Raw genomic sequence first — 14,845 nt, 5'->3', positions numbered from 1 at the left:
ATGAAAATATTGATGACAACAGATTGGAAGCATTAAATGAATGGTAAACATATTTTCTTTTTCACATGTAATACTTGAAAATTTCTTTTCCACATGTAATACTTCAAAATACTTTCACCCTGAGACCTTTCTCCAAGAAAAGCTGCCCAGTTCTCTCCAGCATCTCTTATCAATTATAGTATCCAGACTCACTCTTTTGTCAACTATCCTGTATACATGCCAACTTGTGAATGTCTCTTGTAAAATGTGCCACTTGGGAGTAAACCAGGAGATACTGATGTGGCTGAATGAATGGAAAATAAAATGAGATTGTTTTTGCCATGAATCTGCATGGCAGTCCACAATTATATGTAAATAAATGTAAGAGTTTTTGTTATAATCAATGTTTATGTCATCAACAATGAGCTTATGGAGCTATCACATTTGAGAAATGTCTTTGAAATAACTTTTAAAGTAGGAAATGATCAAAAGAATATAGAAGAATCTATACTGATGATTTATTTTCCCCTAACCACACAACTGATTGGGTATAAGAAGTGCTCCTTAAATCATCCAGTTTTGCTCTTCATTAACTAGAGAAAAGAAAGCTTAAATTATTACCTAAAATGAAGTTACAGATTTATCTGTGACTTTGTTATTCACGATTTTATACTGTCTTTCCAGTGATATGGAAAGCTATAATGAGCCCTGAAAACAACCAGCAGAAAATATAATGTTCTGCTTCATTTTTTAAAAAGTAGTCACTGTCTTTTTTTTCCCCTAGAAAAGAAGTTACAAGGCAAATTATTGGTAACTTAGCTGAAATAATCATGACTTACCTGAAAATATCAGTTCTGAGATCATGTGAAAAATGACTATCAGATTAGAAGATGCTTTCATGAATTGTTAGCTCTTCTGTGCCAAGGCAGGACTCAGAATCTGCTGCATTAGCCCTTCGCTTTCCTTTGATTTGAATAGTTTGTATGAACAAATAATCTTGAAAATACAAGGAGGGCAGCCATCCAATCCCCCAGCCTATTTGTTGTCTACATTCAGCAAGTCGCTTTATTATTCTCTTATTTTGTGTATCTACCTATAACATCTGGAAAGTCTTACCTGTGGATCTCCCTTTCTAGGACTCTTCAGCTCTTTAGGAAAAGTGCACTCTACACATTCAAAGATTTTTAATGGTACTATTAATTTTAAAACTGTCTACCTGTAGAATGGACTGGCATTAGTAAAGCAATAAGGATAAGCCAAGTGATGTTCAACTGTGCTTAGCAGGAACCAATAGCCAAATATGGTTTTGTTTGTATTTCTTCTGTGAATTTCAACTGATTTCAGGTTGGCCTCTCTGAAAATAAGACTGCATTTCAGAATTCCTGGAATACCCAAGTAAGAAAAGAAAGCAGGTAATCTGGTGATAATAAATTTCAAAAACAAATTATCAGTTCCCATGATTCTGTAAGGAAATATGGTATGATTTGTCCGGAACCAAATTATCAAATAAAAAACAGAATATGAAAGAAATAATGCTGGAAAAAAATTAAAGTCAAAAATCAAAACAGAGCCCAGTGATTTCGGAAGCAATGGCTTCTTGTCAAGAATAACTGTCATTAAAATTTCCATAAGCACCAGTGAAATTGATTTTGGGGGAAAGGCTAAGGAAAGGTCTGTTTTCTAAAACACAGTGAAGCTTTATTTGGAATTTTCCCAGCCAAGTATGTAAGATCTCTTTTTCTTGGACCCTTACACACTGAGGAGCCAAGAGGTTTATCTCTACTGACATATACAGATGACAAATTTTCATCCAGGAGCCTCTATCAGCAAAGTCTGGACAGTATTCTTTGGCTACTGAATCATAGCAAGAGTCTCAGACCTGAGATGCGGTGGAGAGGACCAAAAAAAATAGTAAGAGGAAATAAGCAGGCATCACCATATTCTGATATAATACACCAAACCCATGGAACACAAGAATTGGTCTGGCTTCATTGTTCCATGTTTTCTGGATGTTCAAGAGTCTGATTTGCATTAGAAACCTCTGCATTCAATAAACAAAAATAAGGATAATAATGACCAAAGCGCTATTTGGAAGAGGAAACAAACTCAAGCAATGAATGTTTTGCACCTAATTCATTCAAGATTTTATTAGTCAAACTCTCACTTGGGTTATTAGGCTCAGCTTGCTTTTAATTTCACTGACCTCAGTTATTCAAAACAAAAAGGGATCGAGAGAGAGAGAGAGAGAGAGAGAGAGAGAGAGAGAGAGAGAGAGAGAGAGAAATGAATATGAATGTTGGTCATGTCACACACACAAGCATTCTACATTCTTCACATTGCAGACCCATCTACAAAAGGAGGAAGAAGATCTGAAGGGAATGAGTGGTTTCTGCGGGTTCAGGGGATAGAGGATTTCTCTACATAAACAAGAAGGTTTGGATTGGAAGTCTGCTAAAAAAAATGTTAGAGCTGACCACAAGGTTGTAAATCCACAGACTGGAGGGAGGAAACGAGAAACATTGCAAGTAACTGAAGTGTGTGTGGCTGCAATGTTTGTGGGTTAGATGAGAAACAAGCGCTGAGTGAAACAGAGAAGGGGGGGTGGTGGTGGCTGGTGTGATTTGTTTGGTGTTCAGAGCCAATAGAAATCCCAGACTGTGCTAATATCCCCACGCAGCGCCGAGCGCAGTCAGAGCTCAGTCTCCGGGCTCCGTCGCATCTGCAGGCGCAGCAGCCGAGCAGTGGCGCGGGCTCCGGCTCTCCTCCGCTCAGCCAGCGCTTTGCTTATGGGCTTCTGCTGGAGCCTGGCTGCCATAGAGCTGAAAGCGGCGGCGGGAGAGCAAACTTAAACCCCTCTGTGGACTTAACTCAGAGAAAGGAGAGGGAGAGAAAGAGAAGGGACCGAGGAGGAGGCTGCCTTCACGTCATTGCAGGTACGCAGCTTGTCACGACTAATCTACACACGGTTTCTGATTTCTACCTTTACAAGGCACTTGTAATACATTGACGTTGTTCCTTGGCTGGTCAGAATAGACAGCCCTGAGTGATTGTCTCTCCTGATTCACCCTAGATAATTAAAGCTGCCAGCGTGTGTTTGGGGGCCACAAGGTTTATTCACCTATTGGATTATGCGTAGGTGTAAATCAAGGACCTTTAAACTTGGCTGGGATCTCTTTCTTTTAAATAACATCAATACCTGCATGTTGCCACACAACCCACAAGAATCTCGGGGTGGGGGGAGGGGACCTCCGTTACAGTGGTGACCTATGGCAAGTCAAACATCTAATTGTCAGAAAGCCGTCTTTAAACATTTCCCACCTAGAATCAGGGTAATAATACTTTCCCTGTAAGAGCAGGAACCCCAGTGGACTTGGGCACGACTCTGATTTTTAAAGCATATATGGCCAAGGTGGACTAGGCTCATGAATGAAATATCACTATATCATTATGCTACTATTGAAGGAAGACAAGGAAGAAGGAACATTCATAGGTTTAAATGGCCAGTAATTCTTCCTGGGTACTTGCTTTATTCTTACCTTATGAGTTAACAACACATTTATATTCTGCATCCCCAGACAAGATGAGTTCCAAGCTCTTCCATATTAGTATGTTATGAATTGGAGAACCATGCAGTAAATATGATACTTGTAAGGAAATATCAGGTGTTTTTTTTTTGTTGTTGTTTGTTTGTTTGATTTTATTCAATCCCACACTGGTAGGCTTCTGGCTGCTTCTTTCTTTCCTTTATTTTTGAACTACAAGTTTTGTAAAAATAAATAAATAAATAAAATGATGATAATCTATTTTCCTGGAATTTCATCACACTTGATTCAGAATTTTAAAGATGGTTATGCAACTTTTTTCCCCTGTTGATTACTTGTGATTAAATTAACATTGCTTAATGAGTTCAGTCTTTCCCCAGAAAAGCCAGATGAAACTGCATAAAGACTCAGTTAAAAAACTGGTCTTGCTCTGAGTAGTGTTCATGTACTGGTAATGAACTGCTCAGAATCCCTATAAAAAGTGCTTTTTCTTCATTGGAGACTATACACAGATTGGGATTCCAGTCAACAAGAGAATGTCACTGCAGCAAGTGTAGGAGCAATCAAATACAGTATCATACATCAAAATAGAACTCTTCTCAGTGAGTTCTTAGTGCATCATATCCATGCCATTCATTGATAATTCACAATCTACTCACCATTCAGTGGTACCTGATTTTCAGAATGATTATTATCCCAGGTTGTGCCTGACCAAGTACAATAAGGAAGTCGTAAGAACCGTATTTGTTTTACATGTTACAACACAGAATTTAATAATCTGTTTTTTATCAGATGAATGTGTTCTTCTGTCATTAAGAGAAATACATGCTTGGCTATACCAGGTAGTCGTGAAAGCTTATTTTTTGAAATCATGTTAAAGAATATATTTGGTAAGTTAATATTATATTTAAGAGATGGCATTTCAACTTTATAGGTGAATATTTTACTCCTTTTACATCACAAAGGAAACTCCTGATTGTAAAGTACTTACCTGTTTAAATAAAAGCAACAATTGATCCAACTAAATTCTATTTGTAGTCCCAAGAGTAGACTTGCATCATGAGAATTTGCCAGTCTTCTACAAATGTAATATCTAAAGTAAGTTAAAACACAATTCTCTCTCTTATCATTCAAACTCTAAAGCAATGTTGGGCATGTTAGTATTGACTGACTGAATGTAAAACCAAATATATTACCTTGTGTAAACACTGATGACTTTTCAAAGATAAATACAAACAACGCTTTGATTATTCATCATTTCATGTTATCATTCTTCATTGAGAGAGGTAATCTCATGTTCATTCTCTACAAATTTTAGTATAGGAAGCCAGAGTTTTAGATACCCATAAGTTTGGTAAAGTTTAAACTAGGTACTTGTTTTAAATCTCTCTAAAGTAAATACCTCTTCCCTAACCCTCTTCTAATGCAAAGGAATGGGTTTAGAGCCTGAGTCTGGGCCCTGAGTTCTTAAGGATATGGAGAAGCCTGGCCTGATGGGTCAAGGATAAACACTGGGAGTCTGCAGAAGCCTGACAGGCACAGGACAGGACAGATGAGTCCAGCCACATTTGTACTCCAGTGTATGAAAGCAATTCTGTTGAGTTGTAGGTATGACCTCAGTATCAGATTCTTTAAGTAGTTAGGAGAATTCTAATGAATTATTGCAACTAAGGAAAATGTCCCCAATACAGGGCTTAGTACCGGTCCCACAAAGGGCAAACATATGAGACAAATTGTTTAAAGGGAAAGATGTGCAATTGTAAATTAGACCTATGGTATCATCTGCTGGTTTTTGTTTGTTGTTTGTTTTATTGTTTTAGTTTGATTAACTGCTTCTCTTCCTGTGAGTTAGTTTCTTTGTCTCTGTGAATTGGATATGTTGATCTAGTAATATGTGGTTAATTTTGATCATGTCAGGCTAAAATATAGTCCTCAGACTTATGTAAAAACTGACCCACAACTTCAGCCTGTTTCCCATCACCACCACCTTTAGTTTAGTAGGGAGGGTGTCTTTGACCATCAACAGGATGCAGCCCTTGGTTAGAGAACTGATTTGTAGAGTCCCAGAGGCATGTGAGAGCTAAGAGGATGGGAAATAGAGGGTTGAATCAATAAGGATATGAAGCGAGATATAATGATGGGCATCCTTAAATATAAATCCAGGAGCCAAAGGAATAGTGAGTTTATTTTCTCACTATTAGCTTCACGTGTAAATTATTGATGAGATGTTCTGAATATTTGAAACAAACTCCTCTGTGTTCACAGCCACCTAACACCCAGGTGTGTGATCATAAAAAACACATCTGATATGCGGTAACACTCCTGTATATAAGGCCAGGAGGGGGCAGTATGCAAACTCTAAAATAATAATGCCTCCTCTGGTCCATGAGGAGACTCCAAATGGCTAAAGTATCTCCAACTTCCTATACCCTCCTTCCTTTGGAGAGCCGAGTCTATAGTCTTAATAAGGGATAACACCATCCAGGGGAGTTGTTTCTAGTTTTACTTCCAGAATTGGTACTGCCTGGCAAAATAAGGAAAGCAAAAAACCTATTTAATAGTGAACTCAATTTCCCTTTCTTTTAATTAGTTCACTCTGGAACTGTATCCAAGCAGTCTTTACTCAGTCAAGAGGGAAAGGGAAACTGAATACAGAAAAAAAAAAAAAAAAAAAAAAAAGAGGAAAAGAAAGCACAAGATTTCTTGAATTGGTTCTCCAGGGGAAATGTTTGTGCACTACTTTATCATTAGACCCAGCATTTATTTTAAACATGTCTCAAACGCAAGTTCAGGAGCGCAGAGATGCAGTTTTTATACAAGCAATCAGTAGTACCTTCAAAATCCTAGCAAATTCGATTCTGAAAGAGGAAGACTTCTCTTAGTGGTATCTAGAGTCCAAGACATGTGCTAAAAAAATAAAATGCATCTACTTATTAGAAACTAAGAAATGTGTAAAAATAGTTCATCCTAAATCTAGTCCAGCTAGAAGTTTTCAAAGTAGGGGGAATTATTTATTCTTAAAGCAGGCATCTTGGGACTGGCAGTGATGGCTTCTGAAAGGTTCCTTGTCATTTAGCTAAGTGAGATGTTAGCTCCAGGGGCACCCTTGTCACTCTGCTGTCTTTGGTTCAACTGTGACATATTCACTATTAAAAGTGAGGACCTCCGAAAAAAGCGCAGAGAGGAGCTTTTGAAACTGCATGTGAGAGGCCCAGAACAACAGCACTCTGGGTAAGAAAGCTCCTACTCCTGAGCGATGAGAAGGCGAAAGTATTGGGCTGGCGATGAATGCGCTGGAGAGAGAGAGAGGCCAGGGTGTTTTTACCAGGCAAAAGTGATTCCAAGGTTTATGGGTCGTGGATTCCAGAAGGCTTAGTTTCCTTACCAAGAAATCAGCAGCCTGTATGCTCTGGTGACACTTTATTCTGCTGGGAGGTATAGTGCCCTTGAATTGAAGCAGAGAGTTTTTTCAAGGACAAAGCCAAGATTCCTTGGTGTCTGGGAGGAAAGGGTCACTATGTCTCTCCCATTTTCAACCAGATTAGCCACCTCTGCACTCCCATTTACTATCTGGAACTACACAGCATTCCTTCATGGGAAAGCTTGGGGTGAATGTGAGAGATCCATCCAGGTTCACCATGCAACTACAACCAATGCTGGAATAGTAGATATTAGCAAATAAGAGAGGGAGAAATACCTCCTAGAGACTGAGGGTTATGGGGCAACTGCAAGATTTATCACTTGAAGCCTAAGACCCCAAGTCTCCGCTGCTGTTTTTCACTTTATTCTAGTATTTTCCTACTTTTTTGAGATAGAGAAATTAAAAAAAAATTTAATTAAAAAAAATCACTTTTCAATAAGGTAAAATCTTGCACTTGAAAGGAAAATCCCTTGAAAGACATGTAACTGATTGAGAAATAAAACAGGGTTAAGTTGGATCATAGTATTGTGGCAGATACAATGACCCTCATAAGAAGACACACTCAAGGGCATGTTTCACTAAGAAGCCATTTCTGAATTATGCTCGTGAGGGAAGTAGAAACAAAGGAAATACACAGCTTGTGGAAAAGTTCTTTTGAAGGGGAGTTTTTGAGGACATGAAGGCAAGCACACAAATATTCTCAGACATGACTTTCGTGGTATGGATTAGAAGCAGTTCCAAGGTAAAATTCTCCTCTCCTATAATTTATTTAAACAGTGAAAGAAAGGGAAGAAAGAGAACACACTGAGCAGGGGAGCACTTGACTCGCTCATGTGAAATGCTAAGTTGACTTTGTCTAATACAAACATTGTCTGCATTAAAAATATTATTCAACCTGGCTGTACAGCTGTGCTCCAAGGGCTGAGAGGAAGCTAATCTTATCATCCGTGGAAAACTAACTGCTTCTCTCTGTTTTTATGCAATTATAACGTGAACGCTGGTGAATGTATTATATTTTCTAATTATACTAGCAACATTTTAGGAAAGTTGATAAATGTGTAACATTGTACTTATAGTTACTAAAAATCCAGGAGCTCTATAATAAGATTTCTCTACCAGCTGTCTTTGCTAGAAATCTAAATTTCATTAAAATTTCAAGTGATCTTTAATTTTTTCTCATTAATCATTTGAAAATGTCAAATTCATTTAACATTTGTGCAATGTGTATCCTGTGCCAAATTATAGCAGATACATCCATGCGTATGTTCTAATTAATCCTCACTACAAACTTGCAAGTTTTATTAGGAAAATTTCTTATAACCATAGCATGGGTTATTGGATAGATGACAATATAACCTTTTGAATACCATAGTCATGCATTCAAAGATATCTATTAGGCATTTTCTTTATATAATAATAATAACAATAATTATAACAAATGTGGTTATTACTAACATAGTCTGTTACTTAATATGGTCACATACATTTTTGCATTTAATTCCTATATAAAACAGTTATTCACATATGCAAAAATAATAACAAACATCTTTCTATAGCAGTAAACCATTAAAAATGACTGAAATTGTATATATGTTTTCAATTCTATTGGTTGGACATTATTGATTGAGAGATTGATTGAAAGACTAAAAACACATTTAAAAATGCTCACCCTCAAACTTAGTACTTGGAAGCAAAATAGATCTGTGTTAATTTTCACCCCTCTGATAAAGTCATGCTTGATGTTTTGGGCCACATTCTCTGCCCAAAGAGACCACCCCTCATTGTTTCTTATGAAAAATTTTAAACAGTAAGGAAATGTGAAATACTCAAGACTTCAACACAACAAATACTATGGAAAATACACTTATAGTATCTCGCACCTACAAACTCAGATAATGTAAACTATGGAGAAAGCAGACTGGAAACATCATTTTGTTTCACAGCCAAACAGCATTAGGACTTTTTTTTTGACCTAGAAAAGAGTTATCTGGTTATTATGGAAAATTCTTACTCTACAAAACTCAGGAGACTTGGGGTCTTGTTCCCTTTTTCACAGACTTGGGGAAAGCCTAAAATCTCTCCTGAGTTCACTCTTTACAAAGAGAATGTGGAAATGGATCCTCCTGTTTCATTCCAGCCCTAAACATCGGTTCTACGTTCTTCCTTCTTATAAACAGTTAACTCAAGAATGAATATTTGCTAAACATTTAACAGGTATCATCTAACTTTTACAAAAGTCTTAACTAATATCATTATTATCATCCCCATTTTATAAATGAAATGTTCTAAGACCTAGGGCTTTCAAAAAGTCACACAGCCACGCAAGTTCAGGAATCAGATTTCAAACCTACCTCCTCCACCCTTCCCATAGTATGCTTTGCCTTTATTCATTTATTCATAAAGACATATTGAGAAGATGCTATGTACAAAGCACCATGCAAAGATATAGGGCATCATACTGACAAGGACAGGTAGAGACATTTAAAGAGCTTAGAACTAGTGGGAAAGACCAAAAATTGTCTAATAATTATAATGGTATTTGATGGATGTTATAATCAAGAATACTCTGAAAATTTATTATTTTTGCAGTACTAACAAAGCTGTTTGAAAATATAAGTCAATATAAGACAGTTTAATAGCTAAAGTCTTTTCTTTACATCTTAATTTTAATTATTTTTCCCTCTAGTTATTATGGTTTTTGTCTTCCTTGTGTATTATTTTTGGTAATATCTTTATATCTTTCACTAAATTTTAAGCTTGTTCTTGGACAGGAAAGAAGCTGTGTCTTATTCATCTTTTTGTTTCCTGGCACAGATAAAGTGCACAAAGTACTTAATCTGGTGGAAATCTACTGAGATCCAGCTACACCTCATTGAGAGCTGGGGTTGGACACTGCTGCTTATCTGCTAGAAGACAATTTTCAAAAAACTTGAAACACACACACACATCTACTAGAAGCTAAACAAATGACAAACTCAGTAATTTGTCCTGGGATTTTTTTTCCTTTTGGCCTTGTTTTACCTGTCTCTCTTGTATTGCACCTCCTTAGCAGTTTGAAATGATCATTTCAGTAGAAATGCTAAAGTACCATTAAAAATCAACTCATTGGGGCTGGGGTTGTAGCTCAGTGGTAAAGCACTTTCCTAACATATGTGGGTTCAATTGTTAGCATCACATGTAAATAAATAAAATAAAGGTCCATGGATAATTAAAATAATTTTTAGAATATTAATTAATTGCCTTAAAAAATCTTACCACTTAGGCTTTAAAATATTAAACTAAACATTTTGACTTGGTTTTCTCCAAGTAAGAAAAACTTTCATTATTGGAAGATTCCCAGGTATCCCTGCAAGTTTATCCCTCATTCCCATGGGACGATATGGGCTGGCCAGAGCGATCTGGAGTGCATGCTAACCTTCTGGGATTGTGGCTTTGGTGTACAAATTAACAAATTCCTGCTCATAAATTATTGAAAATTCTGGAAACAATGTTATTTGGGGGGGTTGGTAGACTTAGGAGGAGCAAAAAAGTTTTAACAGGACTAATTTTCACTGTGTGGTTTTCAGAGGCAGGCTTTTAAAAATCTCTCTAATAAGTGTTCTTTCCTTTGGTCTATGAGAATCAGGAAAACCTGTGATCTTGTATGGGAAAAAAAAATGCATCTTGGATTCTGCTAAACTGTAACTGAAATGTTTTATTCCCTCTAGTTATATATGCAAAAAAAAAAAACCAGTAGTATTAGCAGAACTGTGTTTTTTCTCACCAAAAGAAACCAAAACTATTTTTATCACTTTGCAGTTGATACCGATGTCTCAAAGTATACTTAGCACTATGTGAAAATTATGATAGTTATTATACTTGCTTCTAGATCTATTATTTAGTGCATTGTAAATAAGACCATATAGTTCTATATTATGCTTTGTTTTGTGTGTGGTGTGTATGTTTATGGATGTATAATATCATTGCAATATTGTGTACTTTCTGAATTTAGAAACATTTTTAGGAGTCCTTAGGCTTCATCATACCCAAAAGAGGTTCATGGAAAACAAAACATAAATTTGTCTTATTAGATGGCAACTTTTTCAGCACCTGAAATTGCCCCAACTGCAATGGATCACCATGTGGACCAATAAAATTTGTGCTGGAGTATAGGATGAATAGGATCCAGGAATACACTTGAGAGGAATCATGCATATTTTATGGAATTTGGCCTTGATGGTACCTCCCAACACTGAGGCTGTCTATGCGCAAGGCAAAGAAAAGTATATCTCTTTCCTTTGTTGGAATTTCTTTTGGGTGGGGGGTCAAATGACTTTTGTAAGGAGGGCAGAGTTCCTGAAGATGTAAATTATGCCATATATCTTTGAAGTTTTAATGGTTGGTCTTAAACAGTAAGAATTTCTTGTTGGACAATAGAATTGGACGGCTAGGCCACAGTTGTTGATGAGGTATTGGCTGGTGCCCTGAAGAGTCGGAGCCCATCTGTATGGGATTCCCATTCATGGTTCCATGCTGCATTGGAATTCTCTTTTCATATTCTTTTCTCTCTCTCTGTTTTGCCAGATCTTCACAGAAGTATTATTATCTTCCTCTTTTTGTCTCTGATATATTACATGGTACCTGAATAAAAATGCTTAATGTTTGGCAAGTGAATTAATGAAGATAAACTGTCCCTGTAGAGGTCACTGTTGTTATATAACCAATGACCACATTTACAAAAAAAAAAAAAAAAAAAAAGAGGAAGAAAAATATGAGAAAGAATGCTTCTGATTTTACTTAGTCTAAGTATTATCATGGGATGGGGTAAGGGAGAACATAAATCTTACAGCCTCATGTTAAATTGTGGACCACCAAGAACACAAATAAAAACCTCAGAAAATAATCATGTAAATGGAAACAAACAACCTCTCCTGTTCAGCTCAATGGGAGCGTTGACAGCAAATAGCTTTCAACATTTCGGGAGCCTTGGCAGGCTCTAAAGATTTCTAGGGAGGTAAAGTGTTTTATTTGGGATTTAAGCGAAGAAGGAGTAAACTTCTCTTTATTAGTGGATGCCAAGGAGTTCCTGCAAGGGTCTTCTTTATTCTCTTATGGTGATGGAACTTGTTTTGGAAGGTATTGGTTATGCTAGGAGGGAGAGTGGGAGGTGGGCAATGGAGAATTTAAACTTTTATAACATCTTCTTGAAGTAAGTTCTGTTATCCACATTTTACCAACAAAGAACTGAGGATCACTGAGGTCCTGTAAATTTTCTAATGTCACACAACCATTAAGTAGCTAAGAAAGCATTCCAAGGGAGGGCTTAAAAACTCCCAAACCACAAAACTCTGAAGAATTGTCTCTTAAGAGCTTTGGTTATCTCTTCATATTGACTTAGTTTTCATACTAGAACCAGGAAAATAAGAGCCCAGATAGGTTTTATTGGTGTGTAGTCAAACACAAAGTGGGTGTACACTGCTGGCATGCAGCACAGATTTGAAGTCTGATAAACTTGTTTCCAATACTATCATCATTATTAGCATTATTACTACTTAGTATCAGTAATCTTCATCTAAACCATACAATGCTGTTATAGAATTACATGAGACAATGTTTTTTATCTCAGCATAAAATATACTTATGATTGTTGTCATTATTATTGTTATCATTATTATTTTGCAGGCTTTTGATGTTAGTGAATTGGGACTAAGAAGCAAAGTTCTTCAGGATGAACAGATGTGAAGGCTTGCTAAAAGAGCAGTTCATTACTATGAATAATTTAGAATTAGGACTTCAAATCCAATTGTGTGAATTGAGATAAGTAAATTGGAGTGTTTGGGTCCTAATTTTCTTTGAAATGCAAAGAATAATTATTTGAAGGAAGAGCTAATCAAGTACTCTTCATAGAACCATTAATTCATTCCATAAATATTTATGGAGACAAGAGATAAACATGGTTCAAGAGATAAAAAGATACACTGTGTTTTCAAGGAACTTAAAGTTCACTTGTAAGGCAAGACACATATGTCAACAAGGACACATGGTAAAGACTGATAGCACTGGTAAAGACGTGCACAAATAAAATTCCCTGAATGTCAGAGGACTGAAAGGCTATTTCCAAGAAAGAACATTCTGGAATGTTCCCGTAAGGCCTGGGCAAATTATAGTATAACTCTTTCCATGATTGCCTTTTTGCCTTTTTCACCCCATGACACATTATGTGTTAGAAGTCTTCTAACTTGTAGAATTTTAGAACTTATTTAGTCTTCTCATTTTATAGATAGAAAAGTGAATGCACAAAAAGTTATGTGTTTGAAGACTGAGGATCAGTTTTTTAGTAGAACTAGCATTAGAACCTAGGTTTTCTAATTCCCCTTCTGTCCCTTTTTCTACTACACCATCCTTCCCTATGTGCACCCACCATTAGGCTGAGCCTAAATCAACAGTACACAAAGGAAGTGTTGCAAGAGAGATTTCACAGAAGTCCAAGGTGCAGCTTACAGGATATGTGCCAAGTTGGGGGAGTAATCATTTTTCTTTGGGGGCAACAGAAAGATTTCATATGATTGCAGCAAAGTTTGCTGCTGCTGCTGTTGTTGTTGTTTAATTTGGATCAATTTCTTATTGCTCATTGCAATACCAAATCCTCCCATATCTTGGACTCCAAGGCTGAGATCAATTGAACTAGTACCAGTCACTTCTAGAAGCCCAGCAATACCTTTTGCTGGTGTGATGGGTAAAGTGGCCTTTGGCTCTTCTTCCCAGGTTTCCAAGTACTGTTGTGCATTTTGTTTTTTCTATTTGCATCTTCCTCCCTTCTACTTGGATCATGGGACTTAGGATGGATCATCTCTATGATACATGTGCTCAGGTTTTTCCCAGTTCCAAAACTGTCTTCTCTAGACCAAATGCCCCATTTGGACTGGTTTGTTTGATCATGCTTAGAATCCTGTAACCAACAAATGCAACCTTTGGATAGGATTCAGGATGGAAATGTATCTGTGTCAGAATCTATCCAGAATCTTTACCTTCTGTTTGTCAGAAGAAAGTTACTCCCTGGAGGGAAACATCTTGTCTTGTTGTTTTAGTGCTCTTGGTATCCCCCATCCTCCTTTTAATTTTTTAGGACCATACATGGATATAACCAGATATTTACCTGGGACAGACTCTTCAATAAATTGTAGATGAATCTTCAACTGCTCTCTGTTGGATGAACAAGTAAATGACTGGCTAAATGGATGAATGGATGGGGCACAGCAGTCTTCATCCATGGTGTCCCTAGACGACTATGAGAGTCAGCAGACAGATGGACTGTTCTCTGTGAAGCAAGTTTTATCCCTGGCAGAGACAAGGAGGCATTTAACTCCAGAAGAGAAAGCAGCAGGGAGCAGGGCATAGATCAAGCCGTGTTTCCAAGGCAGAAAAGCCATACTCCATGACTACTTTATTTATGCTTGCTATTCTACTCCAGTTGAGTTTACATGCTGCTGACTTTGAGTAATTAGGATGTGGAAGATAAAACAACTAACTCCCAATACTGAGTTCTTTTTATCCAAATTTAGAGCAAAAATTCTGAACTCTATTCTCGGAGTTGAATGAGACAGAATTGCTGATGACTGATGTCTGAATAGGCACCATATGGATTTGTACAAAGGGAAGAAAATAATCCTTGGGTTGTAAAAATATCTTTGGTCTTCATAAGGGTGATATGCACCCACATGTTTCTGTCAGGTGTTTTTGCTGTAAACGATTCTTCTTGGACTAACAGAAAAATTTCCTTTTATAGTGATTGTACATTTTCCCAGATTATCAGTGTAGCATGCAAAATCCCACAACTTCAGAATTTCAAAAGATCAAAGGCAGAGAGGCCATTGGGGTCTTTACACTCACCACACACCAGAACAATAGTTTGACTACCACAGTC

General features: G+C 37.0%; 1 protein-coding gene across 1 annotated transcript in view; it reads left to right on the top strand.

Annotated features, from left to right (window-relative positions):
- Positions 1-2,649: 2,649 nt before the first annotated feature.
- GREM2 (gremlin 2, DAN family BMP antagonist) overlaps positions 2,650-14,845 on the top strand; it is a 113,005-nt gene continuing 100,809 nt past the window's right edge. The window contains exon 1 of the mRNA XM_081300496.1: positions 2,650-2,912. The gene's annotated coding sequence lies outside the window, so the exon portion shown is untranslated. The remainder of the gene's footprint in view (positions 2,913-14,845) is intronic.

Source organism: Spermophilus citellus (assembly GCF_964194105.1).
Source record: "Spermophilus citellus genome assembly, chromosome: 6".
Classification (NCBI taxonomy): domain Eukaryota; kingdom Metazoa; phylum Chordata; class Mammalia; order Rodentia; family Sciuridae; genus Spermophilus; species Spermophilus citellus.
The sequence above is the reverse complement of the archived record's forward strand: the minus strand, read 5'-3'. Positions and strand labels throughout refer to the sequence as shown.